Source organism: Taudactylus pleione, unplaced genomic scaffold (genome assembly GCF_031769625.1).
Source record: "Taudactylus pleione unplaced genomic scaffold, aTauple2 ptg001151l, whole genome shotgun sequence".
NCBI lineage: Eukaryota > Metazoa > Chordata > Amphibia > Anura > Myobatrachidae > Taudactylus > Taudactylus pleione.
This window is the reverse complement of record NW_028285552.1, coordinates 437,450-460,070: the sequence shown is the minus strand read 5'-3', so window position 1 is coordinate 460,070 and position 22,621 is coordinate 437,450. Positions and strand designations below refer to the sequence as shown.

Below are 22,621 nucleotides of genomic sequence, written 5' to 3'. Positions count from 1 at the left end.
AAAAAACATTTAAATCATCTGAAGAGAAACGTAAACTTGCCAATATGCCATTTACGACACGGAGTGGCAAGGAACGGCTAAGGTCGATCCCTAGTATGTTCATGACTAGTGGTTCAGCTTCACATGACGATGGAAGCCCTCCTCCCACTAAAAAAATCAAAAGAGTTAAGCTGGACAAAGCACAGCGAAGAACTGTGCTTTCTAAGAAGATATCACAAATCCCCAAGGAGAGTCCAAGTGTGGTGGTGGTTGCGATGCCTGACCTTCCCAGCACTGGACGGGAAGAGGTGGCTCTTTCCACCATTTGCACACCCCCTGCAAGTGCTGAAAGGAGCACCCACAGTAACTTGCTGATATGCTATTTGAAGATGTCACTGTTGAAGTACAACAGGATGAGGATATTGGTGTAGCTGGCGCTGAGGAGGAAGTTGGCGAGGAGGATTCTGATGGTGATGTGGTTTGTTTAAATCAGGCTCCGGGGGAGACAGTTGTTGTCCGTGGGATGAAAAAGCCCATCACGGTCATGCCTGGGCAGAAGCCCAAACATTCCACCTCTTTGGTCTGGCAATATTTCTATCCAAATCCGGACAACAACTGTCTTGCCATATGTACCATATGTAAAGGTGGAATAAGTAGGGGTAGGGACGTTAACCACCTAGGAACATCCTCCCTTATACGGCACCTGCAGCGTGTTCATAATAAGTTACTGTCAAGTTCAGAAACTTTGGCTAAGACCGTAAGCAGTCCAGGGACACCTAAACCCGTTGTCCTGTTGTATCCAAGCACCTGCAACCCACACCGTCAACTCCCTCCTCGTCAATTTCCTCCTTAGTCAGGATCGGAAGTAGTCCTGCAGGCCATGTCACTGGCATGACTGACTCTCCTATCCGGGATTCCTCCGGAGGATCCTGCATTGCTATGCCTTCTGCTGCCGCTGCTGCTGTTGCTGCTGCTGGGAGTCGTTCATCATCCCAGAGAGGAAGTAGGAACACCACTACTTTTACTAAACAATTGACCCTCCAACAGTCCTTAGCGAGGAGGATGAAGTACGACAGCAGTCATCCTGAAGCAAAACGTATAACTGAGGCCTTGACTGCTATGTTGGTGTTAGACGTGCGTCCGGTATCCGCCATTAGTGCAGTGGGATTTAGACAATTGATGGAGGTAGTGTGTCCCCAGTTCCAAATCCCGTCTAGATTCCACTTCACTAGGCAGGCGATACCGAGACTGTACAGAAACGTCAGAAAAAGTGTCCTCAGTGTCCTGAAAAATGCCGTTGTACCCAATGTCCACTTAACCACGGACATGTGGACTAGTGGAACAGGGCAGACTAAGGACTATATGACTGTGACAGCCCACTGGGTAGATGTATCACCTTACGCAGCAACAGCAGCAGCGTCACCAGTAGCAGCATCTCAGAAACGCCAGCTCGTTCCAAGGCAGGCTACGCTGTGTATCACCGGTTTCAGTAAGAGGCACACCGCCGACAACCTCTTAGAGAAACTGAGGGAAATCATCGCCCAGTGGCTTACCCCACTTAGACTCTCCTGGGGATTTGTGATATCTGACAACGCCACCAATATTGTGCAGGCATTACATCTGGGCAAATTCCAGCACGTCCCATGTTTTGCTAACACAATAAACTTGGTGGTGCAGAATTTTCTGAAAAGCGACAGGGGCGTGCAGGAGACGCTTTGGGTGGCCCGAAAAATTTCTGGCCTCTTTCGCCATTCAGCGACTGCGTGCCGAAGACTGGAGCGCCAGCAAACACTCTTGAACCTGCCCCGCCATCACCTGAAGCAAGAGGTTGTGACGCGGTGGAACTCAACCCTCTATATGCTTCAGAGGATGGAGGAGCAGCAAAAGGCCATACAAGCCTATACATCCACCTATGACATAGGCAAAGGAGGGGGTATGCACCTGACTCAAGCGCAGTGGAGAATGATTTCCGTGTTGTGCAAGGTTCTCCAGCCCTTCGAACTTGCCACACGTGAAGTCAGTTCAGACACTGCCAGCTTGAGTCAGGTCATTCCCCTCATCAGGCTTTTGCAGAAGCAGCTGGAGAAAGTGAAGGAGGAGCTAAGACGGAGCGATTCCGCTCGGCATGTGGGACTTGTGGATGAAGCCCTTCATTCGCTTTGCCAGGATTCCAGGGTGGTCAATCTGTTGAAATCAGACCACTACATTTTGGCCACCGTGCTCGATCCTAGGTTTAAAGCCTATGTGGTGTCTCTCTTTCCGGCCGACACAAGCCTGCAGAGGTGCAAAGACCTGCTGGTGAAAACACTGTCAGCTGAAGCAGAACGTGACACGTCAACAGCTCCTTCTTCATTTTCTCCCGCAACTGGGGCTGCCAGGAAAAAACGTAGGTATCCTAAGCAACCCGCTGGCGGTGATGCAGGGCAGGCAGGACCAAGTTTGGACATCTGGTCCGGACTGAAGGACCTGGCAACAATTTCTGACATGTCTACTGTCACTGCATATGATACTGTCACCATTGACAGAATGGTGGAGGATTACATCGGTGACAGCATCCAAGTAGGCATGTCAGACAGTCCGTACCTGTACTGGCAGGAAAAAGAGGCAATTTGGAGGCCCCTGTACAAACTGGCTCTATTTTACCTGAGTTGCCCCCCCTCCAGTGTGTACTCCGAAAGAGTGTTTAGTGCAGCCGGGAACCTTGTCAGCGAAAGGCGTAGGAAGTTGCTTCCACAGAATGTGGAGAAGATGATGTTCATCAAAATGAATTATCAGCTCTTCCAGGGAGACCAGCCTCCAGAACGTACAGAGGGACCTATGGTGGTGGATTCCAGTGGGGACGAGTTAATACTCTGTGAGGATGAGGATGTACACAACACTGAAGAGGGTGAGGAATCGGTGGTTGAGGATGACATCTTGCCTCCGTAGAGCCAGTTTGTGCAGGGACAGATTAATTGCCAGCTTGTTTTGTGGGGGCCCAAACGAACCAATCATTTCAGCCACAGTTGTGTGGCAGACCCTGGCGCTGAAATGATTGGTTTGTTAAAGTGTGCGTGTCCTGTTTATACAACATAAGGGTGGGTGGGAGGGCCCAAGGTCAATTCCATCTTGCACCTCTTTTTTTTCTTTGCATTATGTACAGTTTGGGGCCTAGTTTTTCAAACTGCCATCCTGTCTGCCACTGCAGTATCACGCCTAGATGGGTCACGTGTTTGTGCCGCCCACTCGTGTCGCTTAGCATAGTCATCCAGCTACCTTGATGCAACCTTTTGGACATAAAAACACTATTGTGAGGTGTGAGGTGTTCAGAATAGACTGGAAATGAGTGGAAATTAAGGTTATTGAGGTTAATAATAGCATAGGGGCAGAAAAACCTACAAATTCTGTGATTTTAGCTGTTTTTATGCTTTTTTTCAAAAAAATACAGATCCAAAACACAAAACCCAGAACCCAAAACACGGAAGGGTGGTTTTGGCAAAACCAATCCAGATCCAAAACACGAAGAAAGATCCAGATCCAAAACCAAAACACAAAACACGAAAAGTGGCCGGTGCACACCCCTAGATAAAATGCCATCATACAGTGCCTCTTTATTTGCATAAGCCTGCCTATATGACTTACACCACCAACACGGCACGCAAACTTGTAATAATGGGCACATTTCTGCAAGTGTAACTGCAGCTTCACAAACCGGCATTTGCAATGTGATTGTACTGCAGTTTGCAGTAAATTACCCTTTGTCTCCTGAAACAATTCTTAGGCAGGGTTGCCTACCTTTAATATTCTCTTCCCGGGAGAAGCCCGGGTAAGAGAAGCAGCAGGGGGCCGACGGGGGCGGGGCTTGACGATTCGCGTCATTAAGCCCCGCCCCCTCGCTGTAAAATTGCCGCGATTGGGCACAATTTACATAGGGGGCGGGGCCAAATGCTGTGATTCATGCAGAATCACAGCTTAAGCCCCGCCTCCTTCACGGAGACCCACGATTGCCGCCAGTATTCTCCTAATTCTGCCCACTTCACTAGGAAGTGGGCAGAATGCGGGAGAAATGCCTACCCTTCCGGGGGTGCGGGGGGTTACCCGAAAAATCGGGAGCCTCCCGCGAAAACCGGGAGGGTAGGCATATATGTTCTTAGGATTTCCCTAGTCTTATAGCATGCAGCACATTATGCTGTCAGAAAGCTATCTGCAGATGCATGCAGCACATTATGCTGTCAGAAAGCTATCTGCAGATGCATGCAGCACATTATGCTGTCAGAAAGCTATCTGCAGATGCATGCAGCACATTATGCTGTCAGAAAGCTATCTGCAAATGCATGCAGCACATTATGTTGTCAGAAAGTTATATGCAGTTGCATGCAGCACATTATGCTGTCAGAAAGCTATCTGCAGATGCATGCAGCACATTATGCTGTCAGCAAGCTATCTGCAGATGCATGCAGCACATTATGCTGTCAGAAAGTTATATGCAGTTGCATGCAGCACATTATGCTGTCAGAAAGCTATCTGCAGATGCATGCAGCACATTATGCTGTCAGAAAGCTATCTGCAGATGCATGCAGCACATTATGCTGTCAGAAAGCTATCTGAAGATGCATGCAGCACATTATGCTATCAGAAAGCTATCTGCAGATGCATGCACTGCTGGCAAAAAGCAATATGCCTGATCAGCAAAAATGATCGGATATTCTGTGGTATTCAAACTTAGTCCTACTTTTTCAAGGGGGTTTTGTATATTTTGTTGACATTCACATGTAAACATGATTGGCATGTCGACATGATTAGATTGTCAATAAATCGTCCCTTGTGGGTTAGTGTTGACTACTTAGTACAGCGGCCCGGTGGCTCCAGCAGTGTCTTCTGGGATTGACGAAACCTGCATGATTCCATTGGTAATTGTGACTAGTCTGTGACCTCGGTCAGTTGCACTGTAAACTGAGATGCCAGTTTACAGTGCAGCTGACCAGAGTCACAGTGCAGGAGCCCTGGTGACCAACTGACCGGAGAAGAGAGATCACTGATCAGCAGGTAAGTGTCTTGAGTTTATTATTTTTTTTTAAACTATTTTTTTTAACAGTGATCAGTTTGTGGTCTCTACTTAGACCACATAGCTGATCACAAGGGGCTGGTTACTGGCTGTGCCCTGCCTGTCAGAGCGGAGTAGGAGCCGGGGAACCAGGAGGAACCCTGCTTAACACCATCTCCAGATGGCGATGTTATAACAGGGCTCCCACCCAGTATTTTTTCACAATTCCCCCTTAGTAAATTTTAGAGATGAGCGGGTCCTGTTCTCAGAGAAGCGGACCCACCCGAACTTCTCAATCCGAGCTCTGATCCAAATCCGGCTCTAGTTTTCCCACCTGACTCTGAAAATGAGGCAAAATGCGTCATCCTCCTGCTGTCGGATTCGCGGGTTTTGGATTCTATAAAGGTCCCGCTGATCAGCGCCATTTTGACTCCGGCTGTAGAGAGTGTGCAGAACAGACACGCTCTGTCTGTGCTGCTGTTGGTCAAGGGTGCAGTGTTGTCTGGCTTGGGGTCTGTGCTGCTGTTGGCCGAGGGTGCACTGTTGTTGGGCTGGGGGTCTGTGCTGCTGTTGTTCAAGGGTGCAGTATTGTCGGGCTGGGGGTCTGTGCTGCTGTTGTTCAAGGGTGCAGTGTTGTCGTGCTGGGGGTGCCGTACATAAAGGGGGGCTGCATTACATAAAGGGGTGCTGCTGTGTTGTTCTGCCCATCAAGGGGCTAGGGCTGCAGTACATAAAGGGATGCTGTGTCAACCAGGGGTGCTTTTCCCCAGTGTTAATAAAATAAGTTAAATAAAATTATCTTTCCACAAAAGAAAAGAAAACATCTGTTTTGATTTTATTTTTGTGTGTGCTACTGTAGCTAGTAGCTATGCTATTATTGTTCGGTGACACTACCGGCCAGACCGCAGTTTATCATCCAAAAAAAAAAAATTTTTGATTTTTTTTGTGTGTGTGTTAGCAACTTAGTTGTGCTGTTGTTGTTTGCTGGCACTGCCAGCCAGACCGCAATTTATCATCCATGTATTTGTGACTCTGCAGGTGGTCCGTTCGCACTCCGCAGGGGTGCTTTGTTGTCCATAAAAGGGTGCTGTGTTGTTCATTAAGGGGTTGCTCCTCGTCCAGGGGCGCTCTTCCCCAGTGTAAAAAAATATTATTGTTCGGTGACACTGCCAGCCAGACCGCAGTGAAAGTTTGTTGATATGGAGGACGATCAAATGAGAAGAGAGCAGGAACCACATACTAGTGCTGCAACTGCTGCCAGCAGTCATGATGATCATACAAGGCTGTCAACGTCATCTAAAAAAGCCGATGCCCAAGAGCTGACGTCAGGGCATGTAAAATCAAACAAGCAATGTTTTATAGTGTTAAAGAAAAAAAAAAGTAAAGCTAAGTTAGCTACAGAGAAACTAAAAATGGGCAATATGCCATTTACTACAAAAAGTGGCAAGGAAAGATAAGGCCTTGGCCTTTATTTATGACTGGTGGTCCTGCATCTTATGATGATATAAGCCCTTCTCCCTGTAGAAGTGTAAAAAAAATGAAAATCGCTAAGGTACATGAACCAACTGTGTGCTCAGAAAAGTCACAGATCTCCGAGGAGAGTCCAAGTGTGTCCGCGGTTGCCATGTGTAAGCCTGACCTTTCCAATACTGTACTTGAAGAGGATCCTTTGTCCACCATTTGTGTGCCCTCTGCAAATGTGGGGATGAGCAGCACAAGTCAACATGCTGACATAGAAATTGAGGATGCTGCTGTGGAAGTGCAGGATGAGGAGGATATTTCTGTAGTTGGCGCTAATAAGGATGATGCTGATGCTGAGGATGTTGTTTGTGTAAATCATGCAACAGTTTTTGCTCATGGTATGAAAAAGCCCATTGTCATGCCAGGGCAAAAGCTAAAAAAATCCACTTCTCATGTGTGGAATTATTTCCACCCAAATCCAGACAAAAATTGTCAAGCCATCTGTAACGTTTGCAAAGAAAGAGTGAGTAGAGGTATGGACCTTAACCATCTAGGAACCTCATCCCTGTTACGTCACTTGCAGCGCATTAATCAAATTCTAAAGTGTTTGCAAAATTCAGAAACTTTGGCCAAAAATGAAACAATCAGTCCAACATCACCTAGCTGCTCCCTTCTCTGTTAGATCCAAGCACCTGCAATCTCCACCTCCAACACCTGCATCATCAACATCCTCAATCATGATCAGAAGTAGTCCTGCTGCATCCAATTTCATAAGCATGACGACTGACTCCTATTCGTGATTCCTCAGAAGAATCCTTGAGTGCTACGCCTGTTGCTGCTGCTGCTGCTGTGAGTGTATCTTCATCCCAGAAGGGGGCCAGGAAGAAGACTACTTTTAGTAGTTTAACAAAGCAATTGACTGTCACCTCAATTGACTGAACCTCTTTCAAAAACTCAGGGAAATCATTGCATAATGGCTTAGCCCCCTATTGGACTCTCCATGGGTTTTGTGATTTCTGACAATGCCTCCAATATTGTGAGGGCATTACATCTGGGTGAATTGGAACGCGTCCCATATTTTGCTCACACAATTAATTTTGTGTTGCAAACTTTAAAAAAAAATGGCAGGGACGTGCAGGAGATGCTCTTGTTGGCCCGAAAAATTTCGGCACATTTTCGACATTCAGTAACTGCATGTTGAAGTTTGCAGCACCAGCGAGTACTGTTAAATTTGCCCTGCCATCAGCTGAAGCAATAGGTAGTAACTACAGTAGGTGGAATTCTACCCTTTATATGCTTCAGCGGATGTAGGAGCAGCAAAAGGCCATCCAAGGCTACACAACGGCCTATGATATAGGGAAAGGAGCGGGAATGCACCTTAGTCAAGCACAGTGGAGAATAATTTCCATGTTGTGCAAGGTTCTCAAACCCTTTGAACTTGCCACATGTGAAGTTGGTTCAGACACTGCCAGCTTGAGTCAGGTCATTCCCCTAATCAGAAAAAAAATTGTCAGCTCAAGCGGCACGTGACACAGCAACATCTCCTTCAGTTTCTGCGGCTGCCAGGAAAAAACTACATTTTCCTAAGAGACCCACTGCTGTTGATGGTCGGGTCTGAAATAACTGCCTACAATTAGTGACATGTCTTTCATGACTGTCCGATACGGTCATCATCATCAGATAATGGTGGATGATTATTTTAGAAATAGCATCCAAATAGGCATCTCAGATAGTCGGTTTCACTACTGGCAGGAAAAAGAGGCAATTTTGAGTCCCTTACACAAACTGGCTTTATTTAAGTTGCCCACCCTCCAGTGTGTACCCTGAAAGAGTTTTCAGCACAGCCGGGAATCTTGTCAGTGATCAGCGTAGGAGGTTACTTCCCCAAAATGTGGAAAAGATGATGTTCATCAAAATGAATTACAAATTCCATGAGGAAGACCTTTACCAGCAATTAAGTAAAAAAAAAAATACTGAGGCACCTGTAATGGTGGATTTCAGCGGGGACAAATTATTATTGTGTGAAGAAGAGGATGTACACACTGATGGGGATGATGATGACAACATCTGATCTTACCAGTTTGTGTATGTAGAGATCATTGCCACCAATGCCCACTGCGCATTGGCAGCTTGTTTTGTGGGGGCCCAAACAAACCAATCATTTCAGCCACAATTGTCAGTCCCTGTCGCTGAAGTGATTGGTTTGTTAAACTGTGAATGTCCTGTTTCATATATACAACATAAGGGTGGGTGGTAGGGCCCAAGGACAATTCCATCTTGTACCTCTTTTCTTTGCATTATGTGCTGTTTGGGGCATTGCTGCCTGACATTTTTAACTTTATAGTTTATGAATATCCAGAAATTGTAATGGCCACAGACAGCATCTCCTGTATGCCACTTTTTCATTTAAAAACAAAACTGAACCACCAAATTATTGAGGGGGGGGGGCAAAATATGAGCAGCAGCAAAGAGCATCTTCCTGCCAAGATGTGTGCAATAAAGTGCAAATACGTTTAATACAAAAATTAGTTGTGTATGTTGGTCACATACATACTGTGATAGAAGCACTGGAGAAGTGTAGAATGGCTTCTATATCTGTCCCAGATCCCTGTCCTACGTGTTTTAAAACCCCCAGGAGAAGTCTGTTGGACAAAGCAGACTAGAAAGGTAGGCTTTTGTGAAAAGCTGGAATGGGTCCTGGGGGTGTGGATGTGAGGTGAGGGAGGGCTCCATCCACAGGGTACTCCAGGTGTTGGGCCTTTCAGCCTGGTAGCAGGTCATTAGAGCTTGCACCTGGAAAGGGCTGTGATAAGCTAGGTTTACTTGTGGCTGAGTGTCTCATAACTGGGAGAGCAGGCCCACAGGTTAGCTTGCTCTGAGACACTGTTTGCTACAATCCAGAAGGTACTGTGGACATGAGCTTAGTGTTCGGTTAGTGAGGGAATTTACTGTCTGGTTAGAGCCCAGACGGGTTAGGATTTATTTTATGTTTTATTTATTTGATTATTGGTGTTGCACAATAAACACTGGCACCGACCAGCTTGCACGAAAACCCACAACTGGAGTGCTGTTTCCTGAATGCTGTGTGTAAGGAGAGATGTCCATATACCCCAGGAGAGGGACCCCTACCCCGATCATATCACAACTGGTGGAGAATGCGGGCAAGCACACACTGAAGTTGCAGCAAGGAAAAATTTGACATTTAAAATTTAAAGTGACAGACCCCAATTTGTTGCGTTGGAAATCAACTTGTGTTCTGTGAAGTCCATGAAGGTGGCGTCAAAAGATGCTTAGAGAAGCCAGGTTTTGCTTCAATCCTACACCTAAAGACAACATGGAGGACTTTGTTAAGGCCTTGCTCCAGGCTACCGCAGCTCAGCAGGTAACTAACAAAATTCAGGAATCAGCCCTGAGGCAACAAACCCGCCAGACCTTAGCGCAGAACAGCCAGGCCATAAAAGAGGTGGTACAACACCTAGTAGCCCAGACTGGAGATGCTTCCACTGACCCTCTAACCCACACTCGCTCCATATGCGCCAGTCATTTCTTACAGAAGATGACTCCAAGTGATGATGTTGAGGCGTATCTCATGGCCTTTGAGAAAACTGCAGAAAGGGAGAGTTGGCCCAAGGAACAGTGGGCAAGTCTTGTGGCACCCTTCCTGTCTGGAGAACCACAAAAGGCCTACTATGATTTGTGTCTGGCTGATGCAAAGGACTATGTAAAACTAAAATGGGAGATCCTAACTCACTTGGGAGTCACCACATTTGTTTGTGCCCAACGAGTCAACCGCTGGGAGTTCCAAATGGAAAAGCCTCCACGCTCACAGATGCATGACCTCGCCCATCTAACCACAAAATGGCTAGAGCCTGAGATGCTGACAGGATCTCAAATCGTGGAAAGAGTCGTGATGGACCGGTATCTGCGATCGCTACCTGCACCTCTGCGCAAGTGGGTGAGCCATGCACACCCTAATTCCGCAGACCAGTTGAACTGGTGGAGAGGTACGTGGCGGCTGAGGAGCTGTTGAGTCTGCCCCACCGAGCCCCGATAGAGCAACGGCAAACTCCCATCAGCATTGGTATGACTGTTCCAGGGGAGAAGGGTGCTGGGTGATGGAATGTACTTAAGACTGAGGGTGAGGAACCTGGATAAAGGCCAGCCAGGCCAGGAAGGTTCTTTCCCCGAACAAGACTAGATTATAATGTGATTCAGTGTTTCCGATGTGGTGGCTTCGGCCATATTGGGGCTAATTGTTCACTTACCTCTGAACCTATGCAATGTGATACTGCTTATGTCAACCGCAGGGGGTCTTTCTTTGCACAGCCAGCCTGTACTGCTGACCGGCAGGCTGAGACAGATAAGCACATGTGTTTACTCACTGTAGAAGGCAACCAAGTAGAGTCTCTGTTAGATTCTGGTAGCCTGGTTACACTTATGAAAGCTGAGCTGGTGAACCCCTTGAAGCGTAAGGGGAAAACTGTTGGTGTGACCTGCATACATGGGGATACTCTGTATTATATTACTGCAGAAGTAAACATCGAGACACCATGTGGTTCCGCGATGGTCTCTGTGGGTTTGGTACAAGGCTTAATGTATGGTACAATATTGGGGAGAGACTTTGTTTTTTTGGCCCGGGGTCCATAAAGAGGTATCTGACTTTTCTGCATCCTGCTCTGAATGTCAGTATCATGCTCCCAGACCACATTTTAAAAGCCATCTAGTCCCGTTACCTATTACAGAGGTGCCATTTGAAAGAATAGCTATGGATTTGGTTGGACCCTTAATGAAGTCTGCCTGGGGCCATCAATATATTTTGGTGATAATGGATTACGCTACCAGGTACCCAGAAGCAATACCATTGCGCAATATGTCAACCAAGTCCATTGCTAGAGAGTTAGTCCATGTCTTTAACAGGTTGGGAATACCTAAGGAAATACTGACTGACCAGGGTACCCCATTTATGTCAAAAGTCATGAAAGAGTTATGCCGCCTGTTCAAAATTGAACAGTTAAGCACTTCGGTCTACCACCCCCAAACCGATGGCTTGGTGGAGAGGTTTAACAAGATGTTAAAACATATGCTTAGTCAACAAGGATGGTAGAGATTCGGATTACTTGTTGTCTTATTTGTTGTTGGCCATAAAGGAGGTTCCTCAATCTTCCACCAGGTTTTTTCGCCTTTCGATTTGTTATATGGGAGACACCCAAGGGGGTTACTAGACATTGCCAAAGAGACATGGGAGGGGCAATCCAGTCAGTATAAAACAGTTATTAGGCATGTTTCCCAAATGCAAGAAAGAATTGCTGCTGTGGTTCCTATAGTAAGCGAGCACTTGGAACAGGCCCAACAGGCACAGCAGAGGGTATACAACCGCAATTCTCGGTTACACAACTTTGCTCCTGGGGACAGAGTTTTGGTGTTGGTTTCCACAGTAGAAAGTAAACTTTTGGCTAAATGGCAAGGACCCTTTGAAATCTTAGAAAAAGTGGGGTAGGTCAATTATAAAGTTCACCAGCCGGGGAAAAGAAAGCCAGAACAGATATACATGTAAATCTTATAAAACCCTGGAAGGATAGAGCAGCACTGTCAGCCATCCGGCCCCGTGGTTACCGAAGTGACAGTGGCAAAAACCCTGTCAGCAAGTCAACAGCAAGAAGTTAAGGAATTTCTGATCAGAAATAGGGTGCTGTTTTCTGACATACCAGGGAAAACCACGTTCATTAAACATGACATAATCACTGACCCAGGGGTTAAGGTTAACCTAAACCCCTGAAAATACTGATGGAGCGCTAACAGGCAATGAATAATCCGTTCAAACTCAGCAGCTGTATAAAGAGATTAGTCAGATCTCAAAAAGGAAAAGCATACAAAAACAAAGATACAGCGCAGAAAATACAATCTAGTAAGAATATATATTTAATAATAAAAATAAGAGCATATGCAATAATTTCAATAGTTTATCAAAGCTGTGGTTTTGTCACAGTGAAACGCGTCAGAAATGTGGATGTGCCAGTCTCCACCACCCATTTTCAACCAAGGAGTGCGAGTTGCATGATCCATCCACGTGTCTTAGCTGTACCAGCTCATCGCCATACCTTAGACCAGGGGAACAGATATATGCGGAAGCTTGCCAGCACTGCTAATTGGGATCCCTCATTCATATTGGACTTGGTAATTATCTGGCTGGGAGTACACAGTATTTGATCACCATTCACATTGGACTATCAATTGCTCCTCAGCACCTATGGATTAGACAATTAGGGTGGACCGGATGACATATTTATTTTAACGATTGAAATTATTGCATATGCTCTTATCATTATTTTTATTGAATATATATTCTTACTAGATTGTATTTTCAGTGCTGTATCTTTGTTTTTGTATGCCTAACCTAAACCCCTATAGGTCACCAGAAGCCCAAAGAGAATCAGTATCGAAAGAAATTAAAAAAATGTTAGAGTTGGGTGTAATTGAAGAATCGCATAGTGAGTGGTCAAGTCACATTGTGCTTATTCCAAAGCCCACGGGAGTGTGCATTTCTGCAATGACTTCCGGAAATTGAACAGTGTGTCAAAATTCGATGCCTACCCAATGCCTAGGGTGGATGAACTAATTGAAAGGCTGGTGGCAGCCAGATATTTAACCACTCTTGACTTAACCAAAGTGTATTGGCAAGTGCCGTTAACTGAGAACACCAAAGAAAAGACAGCTTTTTCTGCACCGGAGGGGTTGTTTCAGTACAAGATGTTGCCCTTTGGGCTACATGGCGCACCTGCTACCTTCCAAAGAATGATGGATGGGATTCTAAGGCCCCTTAGACAGTATGCTGCTGCTTATCTGGATGATGTGGTCATTCATAGTCCTGATTGGCAGTCTCACTTGCCTAGAGTACAAGCAGTGTTGGACTCCATCTTTAAGGCAGGTTTGACAGCCAACCCAAAAAAGTGTGGTCTAGGGATGGAAGAAGTAAAGTATCTTGGATACACCATTGGCAGAGGTTTGATAAAGCCACAGCTCAATAAGATTGAGGCAATACAAAACTGGCCACGACCCCTGAATAAGAAGCAGCCTTCTTAGGGATCACTGGGTATTATAGGAGGTTTATACACAATTTTGCCACCATTGCAGTCCCACTGACTGACTTTACCAAAGGCAAACAGAAAGTCATGGTGGAATGGAGTCCTGAAGCAGAGAGGGCTTTTCAGGAGTTGAAAATAGTGTTGTGTTCCTAACCAGTTCTGATGACTCCTGATTTTGATAGGGAGTTTGTTGTGCAAACTGGAGCGGTCCTGTCCCAGAACAAGGAAGGTGAGGAACACCCTATTTTTTATCTAAGCAGGAAATTAAATGTACATGAGAGAAACTATGCTACAGTTGAGAAGGAAGTGTTGGCCATAAAATGGGCATTGGAAACTCTCAGGTACTACCTGGTGAGAAGGAAGTTCAGGCTGATCACTAAGGGAGAATAACAAGGTTGTTCTTGGCATTGCAAAACTTAAAATTTTCAGTAGAACACAGGCCAGGAAGCCAGCTGGCCAATGCAGACACTTTGTCACGCGTTCATTGTTTGGGGGCTGCAGTTGTTCCGCCCCACAGGTCGCAACAAAGGGGGGGGGGATATGTGGATAGAAGCACTGGAAAAGTTTGGAATGGCTTCTATGTGTGTCCCAGGTTCCTGTCCTGTGTTTTGAAACCAGCAGAAGACTGTTTGACAAAGCAGACTAGAAATGTCGGCTTTGGTGAAAAGCTGGAATGGGTCCTGGGGATGTGGATGTGAGGAGAAGGAGGGCTCCATCCACAGGCCACTCCAGGTGGACCTTTCAGCCTGGTAGCAGGCTCATTAGGGCTTGCACCTGGAAATGGCTGATATAAGCTGGGTTTAGTTGTGGCTGAGTCTCACACCTGGGAGAGCAGGCCCGCAAGCTAGCTTGCTCTGAGACACTGTTTGATACAAACCTGTAAGTACTGTGGACGTGAACTTGTTTAGTGTTCTGATAGTGAGGGAACCTACTGTCTAGTTAGAACCCAGACGGGCTAGGATTTTGTTTATGTTTCATTTTGTTTATATGCCTGGTACAATAAAGACTGGCTCCATCCAGCTTGCCCGAGAACCCCAGAACTGTCTCCTGTTTCTGTGGCTGCTGTGTGTGTAAAGAGGGAGTCCATCTACCCCAGGAGAGGGACCCCTATCCCGACTGTGTCACAGTGTATGTATGTATGTATATATATATATATATAAAATCTGGCACTCCAAACAACAAGCCACTACTGCCAATGGTGCCTTCACAAAAACATCAGATAATCAATAATAAGGTGTGGCACTCGTCTGATAAAGTCAAACCACGCATAAAATAGTTGCCATCCACGTTTCAGTGCCTTTATTAGCACTATCTTCAGAATGTAAAGAAGATAAAAGAAATCCAGCTTACCTTTAAAGACTTCACCCCAAGTGAGACAATGCCGGAGACGGGACCACACACCTGTTCAGCGTCCTAAGGCAAATATCCTCCTGACGAAGTCCAGCCGCAGAGGCAGTAGGGACGAAACGCGTTGAGTCTGTGGTGACCCCCGCTATCTGGGACTGCTATATCAAACAGATAAGCTTTAAAATCATCTTTAAATTGTAATTAATTTTTTTTTGTGTTATATGTGTGTAATTAAAAAACTTTTTAATATACTACACTATGCAAGCATCCTTTTCTCCCTATTTATAATCCCACCTGGAGTGAATTAATTGTGCCACATTATAAAGGGACGTGAGGGTGTTGACCAAGGATACATCAATACATGCCTATTTATTAGGCACACACGGTACGCTTTGTAAATTATTATAAGTGTGCGGTTGATAGTATAAGTTACTACACTATAAAACGCTTGATCTCACCTCTTCTACTTTCATAAATATTGTGGCTGTATTAACCATCCTAAACCCGGAGGGAAGTTCTACACTAAAAAGGAACGTATAATTGCGGACCAGGAACACAACATTATATGCCTGTTTATTAGGCACACACGGTACGCTTTGTAATTTAACAGAAGTGTGCATTCAATTATAAAACTTACTATACTTATAAGGCGCTCGTTCTCACCTTTTGTATTTTCATAAATTGTGGGACCGCACAACAACGATCCTTTTGGAGAACTGAGAGCAGCCACCGTGACAACGGGATTATAGTAGAACACTAACCAATTCATCAAAGGATTGTGATGTTTACAGACTCCATATAGAAACTAGCGCTACTATCAGTACTCTTTGTATAATATATATATATATATGTATATATAAAATCTGGCACTCCAAACAACAAGCCACTACTGCCAATGGTGCCTTCACAAAAACATCAGATAATCAATAATAAGGTGTGGCACTCGTCTGATACAGTCAAACCACGCATAAAATAGTTGCCATCAACGTTTCAGTGCCTTTATTAGCACTATCTTCAGAATGTAAAGAAGATAAAAGAAATCCAGCTTACCTTTAAAGACTTCACCCCAAGTGAGACAATGCCGGAGACGGGACCACACACCTGTTCAGCGTCCTACGTCAATTACGTCATCGCAACATCCATGTGAATATATATATCAGCTTATGCGAATATATATATGTTCGGCATCGAACAGGAGATTTTCTTTGACAATGTGGAAATTGCCTCTAAGATAATTTTTTTTATACGTGGTTTATTGATAATCAGTTCTTCTTATGGAATGATTCAGAAAATAGATTGGGTGAGATCATTGAAATGCATAATTCAATTGCTTCCTCTTTCAAATTCACAATTCGAATGAACCGTGAAAGTATAGATTTCTTGGATGTTAAAATTTAGAAATCAGACAATTCCTTTTATACTAAGTCTACGGATCGCAATACGCTCCTACATATGCATAGCTGCCACCCTAGGAATTTGAAAATTGGGTTACCATATTCGGTAGGATGGTTAGGATATTGAAGATAAATAATATTAAAGAAGTGGCCATTGTTCAGATCAATTAATTAATTCAGAAATTTCTGAAGAGGGGTTATCCCCATAAATTACTTCAAGATGCTAAACAACGTGCTCTTAGATTAGATCAGAATGACCTCCTTAAGAAAAGTAACAATCTCAGAAACAAGTTTTTCCATGGGTGAATAGATTTAATGTATTGTCACCTAACATTAATAGGGCAGCCAAAAACATTGGCATTTGATAAAAACAGATAGGTCATTACCCCTGTCCAATACCAATTTAGTGCCGAGTTACTCTCGGGGCAGAAACCTTCATGACCTTTTGGTCAAAGCAGATATTTAAAGAAACTCACCTGCTATGCCCCCCCCCCAACATTTTTTGTCGAATAAAAAGATGGGATGTTTCAAATGCCCTTGTGTCACATGCAGATATCTACTAACGGGTGACTCGTTTCACCACCCCCTATCTGGGAAAAAGTATTTTATTCAACATTCCCTAACTTGTAACAGCACTTTCGTAGTCTACCAGATTGTATGCCCTTGTGGGTTATTGTACATAGGGAAAACCCAACGTAAATTTAAGGAGCGGATGGCGAGGCATTGCTCCAATATTATAACTGCTTTGAATAGTGGCAATAGTGAATATCCAGTAGTCCGTCATTTTGTAGAGATGAGAACTACACTAGCTAGCTCGCGATACAGAATGATCGACCACATCCCACCACTCCTGAGAGGAGATGATAGGGGATGTCTGGTGCTTCAGTGTGAGGCCGGTGGATTAATTGATTGGGGGTAATTACACCCCGTGGTTTAAATGATGGTTTGTCACTATCATGTTTCTAATACCTTATTTAGACATAATCCATGAGAGTTTATCGTTGGTTAATGTGGGTGCTAATGTATCTGAGAACAATTATGCTAATAAAACGTCTTTGTTTGGATATAATATACCGCTTTAGGTTATGCAATGTCCATTATTTTGAATATAGATCCACTGTTATGTCCCGCTTTAGACCTTATTGATGTGCAGGCTTTGTTTATTCTATGATGCTATTTTGCTATGTGTAGTCCCTTATGTATATTTATGTGTTCCCATTTGTTTCCAGTATCATGTTTATACTGTTTCCATAGTGATGGGTCTTCTGCTAGTCACATGGACATCGCGATGACGTCATTGACCTAGGACGCTGAACGTGTGTGTGGTCCTGTCTTCGGCATGGTCTCACTTAGGGGTGAAGTCTTTAAAGGTAAGCTGGATTTCTTTTTTATTCTTTACATCCTGAAGATAGTGCTAATAAAGACACTGAAACGTTGATGGCAACTATTTTATGCGTGGTTTGTCTTTATCAAACGAGTGCTGCACCTTATTATCGATTATATACAGTCAGGTGCATAAATATCCCAATATTTATGACATGTTCAGGACTGCCTATTCCCGCACAGTATATTGAGTGCTGACTACTAACATTAGTGGAGAGTGGTGATTATACAAGTTTTCATATTTCCATTTGTATTTTTATCTGTGGCTTAAAACCAGGAGCGATATCTTATGAATATATGGACAGAGTCCTTTTAAAAGCACAGTGTTATTCATATATTAGAATTGGAGATCTCCATAGAGTTATTATGATCATTATAGTTGTTTTATTGGTTGTACATATTTTTTTTATATGCAGTATTTATGTATGTGTTACATGTCTAAATATTAATGTTTACATTATGGCTAGTTACATTCTAGTCTGAATAAATATACATTACATATAAAATATACTAATACATTTATATATATTTTTTAGTGAACATCAGACCCCCTGATTATTCTATTTTTATTTAATAATAAATGGTATCTTATTAGCACAAATAGACCTTTCTCTTTGTAAGATGGAGTAACCGGCAAGTAGTCTTTACACCAATACAGCAAGATGGGCAAAGCCATAATGAAAAATGGTGCACAATAGAATTGTCCTTGGGCCCTCCCACACTCAGGTATATTAAAAGAGACATGCACAGTTTAACAGTCCAAGCACTTCAGCAATAGGGACTGCCACTTTTGTGGCTGAAGTGCTTGGTTTGTTTGGGCCTCTGCAAAAGAAAACATTTTGTGGTTTGGTTAAACCAAGCTACCAATAGGCTTCAGCTACCAGTGTTAATCATTGTCAAAGTTGAAGATGTTGTCATCATCATCACCCTCATCACTTTTAAAATCATCATCTGCACACAATATTAGATCATCCTCACTAGAATGTACTGGTGCAGTATATGTTTTAATTGGGCAAAGGTTTTCCTCTCTGAATTTGTAGTTCATTTTGATGAACATCGTTTTTACTACATTTTAGAAGTATCCTCCTACACTGATCACTCACAAGGTTCCTGGCTGTTCTAAACATTCCTCCCAAGTACACACTGGAAGGTGAACAGCTTAAGTACCATAACAAATTTGTACAAGGATCTCCAAACTTCCTTTTTTTTTGTCTCAGTATTTAAAGAGACTGTGTGAGATGCCAATTTGTACATTATCATGAATGTAATTCTCCACTATTCTATTGATACTTACTGTATTAGTTGAATCATGGTAGAGGTGTATATGGATATTTCTTTTAAGCCTGACCGTATTATAATGTTTCTCTCTGGTGCGCTGTTAACTCATCATCATCACTTAGTCTCTTGGAAATGGTATGTTTTTTTCCTAGAAGTAGCATTTGCAGGAGAAACTGAAGCAGGAAACGTCATCTTAAGTTCCACTTGAGCTTATAACTTGCTCACAAGGAGCTTTTTGTATCTCTTAAGATCTGTTTCAGTTGGAAATAAAGACATTACATAGAACTTAAACCTGTGATCAAGCATGGTTGCCAAAATGTAGAGATCCAATTGCAAGATGTTGCAAACAATTTGATCTTGGTGAAGCAACTAAAGAACTTAATCTACAAGTCAAACATACTTGTTGTTGCTGTTCCGTCAGTCACTGAAGATTATAAAGGGTGGAATTTCACCTGGTTACTGGCTCTTGCTTCAGTTGGTGGCATGGCAAATGGGTCTGTTCTTGCAGCTACTGCAATGTTCAATGCCCAGAAATTTTACAGGTATCTCCTGCATGCCCCTGTAATTTTTAAGAAATTCTGAACACAATTGTGTGTGCAAAATGTTATGTGTTAAAATTCACCCAGTTGTACTGTTCATACATTGGGCCTGATTCACATAGGTACACTAATGCAATCAAAGATGAGATCCCATAAAAATGTGCAAAAATATGCTAATGCATGCAGCCAACTGGAAAAGTATTGAGACACCTACCAGCAGCTTTGCAGATCCAAACTAGTGCTTTTGGGCTCACAGTAGTATGCTCAGAGAAGCCCCAAAAACGCAGGCAAAACACCTATTGCTGCCACTCTCCGTAACCAACACTCACAAGCGGTCCCTGAAAGTCAATCACTTTGCAAAGAAATTCTCACTGCGAGTGGCATTGCTAAGGTACCTGTGCGATGGCATGTGCAATGCCATCGTGATGCATGCTCAGACAGCCGATAATTACACAACAGCATAAATAGAGGCATTGCGTCCACTACTGAATCAGGCCCATTATTACTTGTGTTATTGAAAATGACTAATCCTCAGGAGAGTCTTTAAAACCAAGAAAAAATAAGTTTTTTTTTCACCTTTTATTATTTTGGGGTACAGCTGATGGGGCCACAATACCCAGCAAGTACAGTAATATACTCTGCCTCTCAAAAATGCATAATCTTCCCTTGAAATATCTACATTGAATTATAAAAGATTTTAAAAACAGAAAAAAATATATTTTATTTCATTTTTTATATTTTTGTAGTGCAGAAGATGAGGGTGCAACATCCAGTAAGTACAGTAACATATGCTGCTTCTCAAAAACGTAGTCTCCCCTTTAAATAACTAAATTGAATTAAAACATCAGAAAAAATCTTCTTTGCGGTGCATCTCACTATTTTTTTTGTCAAATAGCTTACAAACACTTCACTGTCTGACCCTAATGCACAATATATACTGCAGATGATGGGGCCACAACTCCCAGTAAGTACAGTAACATACGCTGCTTCTCAAAAACACACATTCTTCCCTTTAAATAACTAAAGTGAATTAAAACAAAAAATCTGATTTGGGGTGTAGCTCACTCATTTTTTTTATCAGATAAGATTGCAATCACTTCTCATGGCTGACCTATACAACTATAAAGATAACTCACTATACCTATAAAACCGGTGCTGGCTTAACCTGTACCCAAGTTGATGGATGCAGCAGACAGGTTCACAGCCACTGATAGCAAAAATAATATCAAGGGGGAGGAGATGGTGGCTAAAGTAAGGGTAGGAAGAGTACATTAGGGAAGAGGGCCCTGCTCCTTCAAGGCTAGAATAAATAAGAAGATGATGGATAGGTAATATAGATAGTAAGTTCTACTGGTGCAGAGACTGATGTAAATAATAATAAAAATTCTCTTTTGAAGCTTTGCATTATATACAGTCGGGTGCATAAATATTGGGACATTGACAGAATTTTCATATTTTGGGCTCTATTCACCACCACAATGGCTTTGAAATGAAACAAACAAGATGTGCTTTAACTGCAGACTTTCAGATTTAATTTGAGGGTAATTACATCCAAATCAGGTGAACGGTGTAGGAATTACAACGGTTTCTATATATGCCTCACACTTTTTCGGGGGCCAAAAGTAATGGGACTATCAACTCAAAAGCTATTTCATGGACAGGTGTGGGCTATTCCCTCATTATTTCATTATCAATTAAGCAGGTAAAAGGTCTGGAGTTGATTCTAGGTGTGACATTTGCATTTGGAATCAGTTGCTGTCGACTCTCAATATGAGATCCAAAGAGCTGTCACTATCAGTGAAGCAAGCCATCATTAGGCTGAAAAATCAAAACAAACCCATCAGAGAAATAGCAAAAACATTAGGTGTGGCCAAATCAACTGTTTGGAATATTCTTAAAAAGAAAGAACGCACCGGAGAGCTCAGCAACACCAAAAGACCCGGACGACCATGGAAAACAACTGCGGTGTATGACAGAAGAATTATTTCCCTGTTGAAGAAAAACCCCTTCACAACAGTTGGCCAAATCAAGAACACTCTCCAGGAGGTAGGTATATATGTGTCAAAGTCAACAATCAAGAGAAGATTTCGCAAGAGTTAATATAGAGGGTTCACCACAAGATGTAAACCATTGGTGAGCCACAAAAACAGGAAGACCAGATTAGAGTTTGCCAAACAACATCTAAAAAAGCCATTACAGTTCTGGAACAACATCCTATGGACAGATGAGACAAAGATCAACTTGTACCAGAGTGATGGGAAGAGAAGAGTATGGAGAAGGAAAGGAACTGCTCATGATCCAAAACATACCACCTCATCAGTGAAGCATGGTGCTGGTAGTGTCATGGCGTGGGCATGAATGGCTGCCAATGGAACTGGTTCCCTTGTATTTATTGATGATGTGACTGCTGACAAAAGCAGCAGAATGAATTCTGAAGTGTTTCGGGCAATATTATATGCTCATATTCAGTCAAATGCTTCAGAACTCATTGGACGGCGCTTCACAGTGCAGATGGACAATGACCCGAAGCTTACTGCAAAAGCAACCAAAGAGTTTTTTAAGGCTAAAAAGTGGAATGTGTTGCAAAAAGTGGGAGGCACATATAGAAACTGTTGTAATTCCTACACCGTTCACCTGATTTGGATGTAATTACCCTCAAATTAAATCTGAAAGTCTGCAGTTAAAGCACATCTTGTTTGTTTAATTTCAAAGCCATTGTGGTGGTGAATAGAGGCCAAAACATGAAAATTCTGTCAATGTCCTAATATTTATGGACCTGACTATATATGCACTATATAAATAACAATAATAATAAGTAAGGAAAATATACACAAGAAAAGAAAGCAGAAGAAAAGAGCAGCCAGAAAAAATACACGAGTCCTCACTGAACCCCAATTGTAAGGATAATTATTTCTAGTCATACTAAAGGAACAGTATCATATAGAGGGGGAGATGCACTAAGCCTTGGAGAGAGATGACGTACCAACCAATCAGCTCCTGTCACTTTACAGGCTGTGTTTGAAAAATGACAGTCAGGAGCTGATTGGTTGGTACTTTATCTCTCTCCAAGGCTTAGTACATCTATCCCATAAAAATATGATTTTACTCATAAGTAGTTTTGTGGATAGTGTGCAT

At 43.2% G+C, this 22,621-nt stretch overlaps 1 protein-coding gene across 1 annotated transcript in view; it reads right to left on the bottom strand.

Annotated features, from left to right (window-relative positions):
* AFAP1L1 (actin filament associated protein 1 like 1) overlaps positions 1-14,969 on the bottom strand; it is a 112,617-nt gene extending 97,648 nt beyond the window's left edge. The window contains exon 1 of the mRNA XM_088462121.1: positions 14,896-14,969. The gene's annotated coding sequence lies outside the window, so the exon portion shown is untranslated. The remainder of the gene's footprint in view (positions 1-14,895) is intronic.
* Between the last annotated feature and the right edge of the window lie 7,652 nt (positions 14,970-22,621).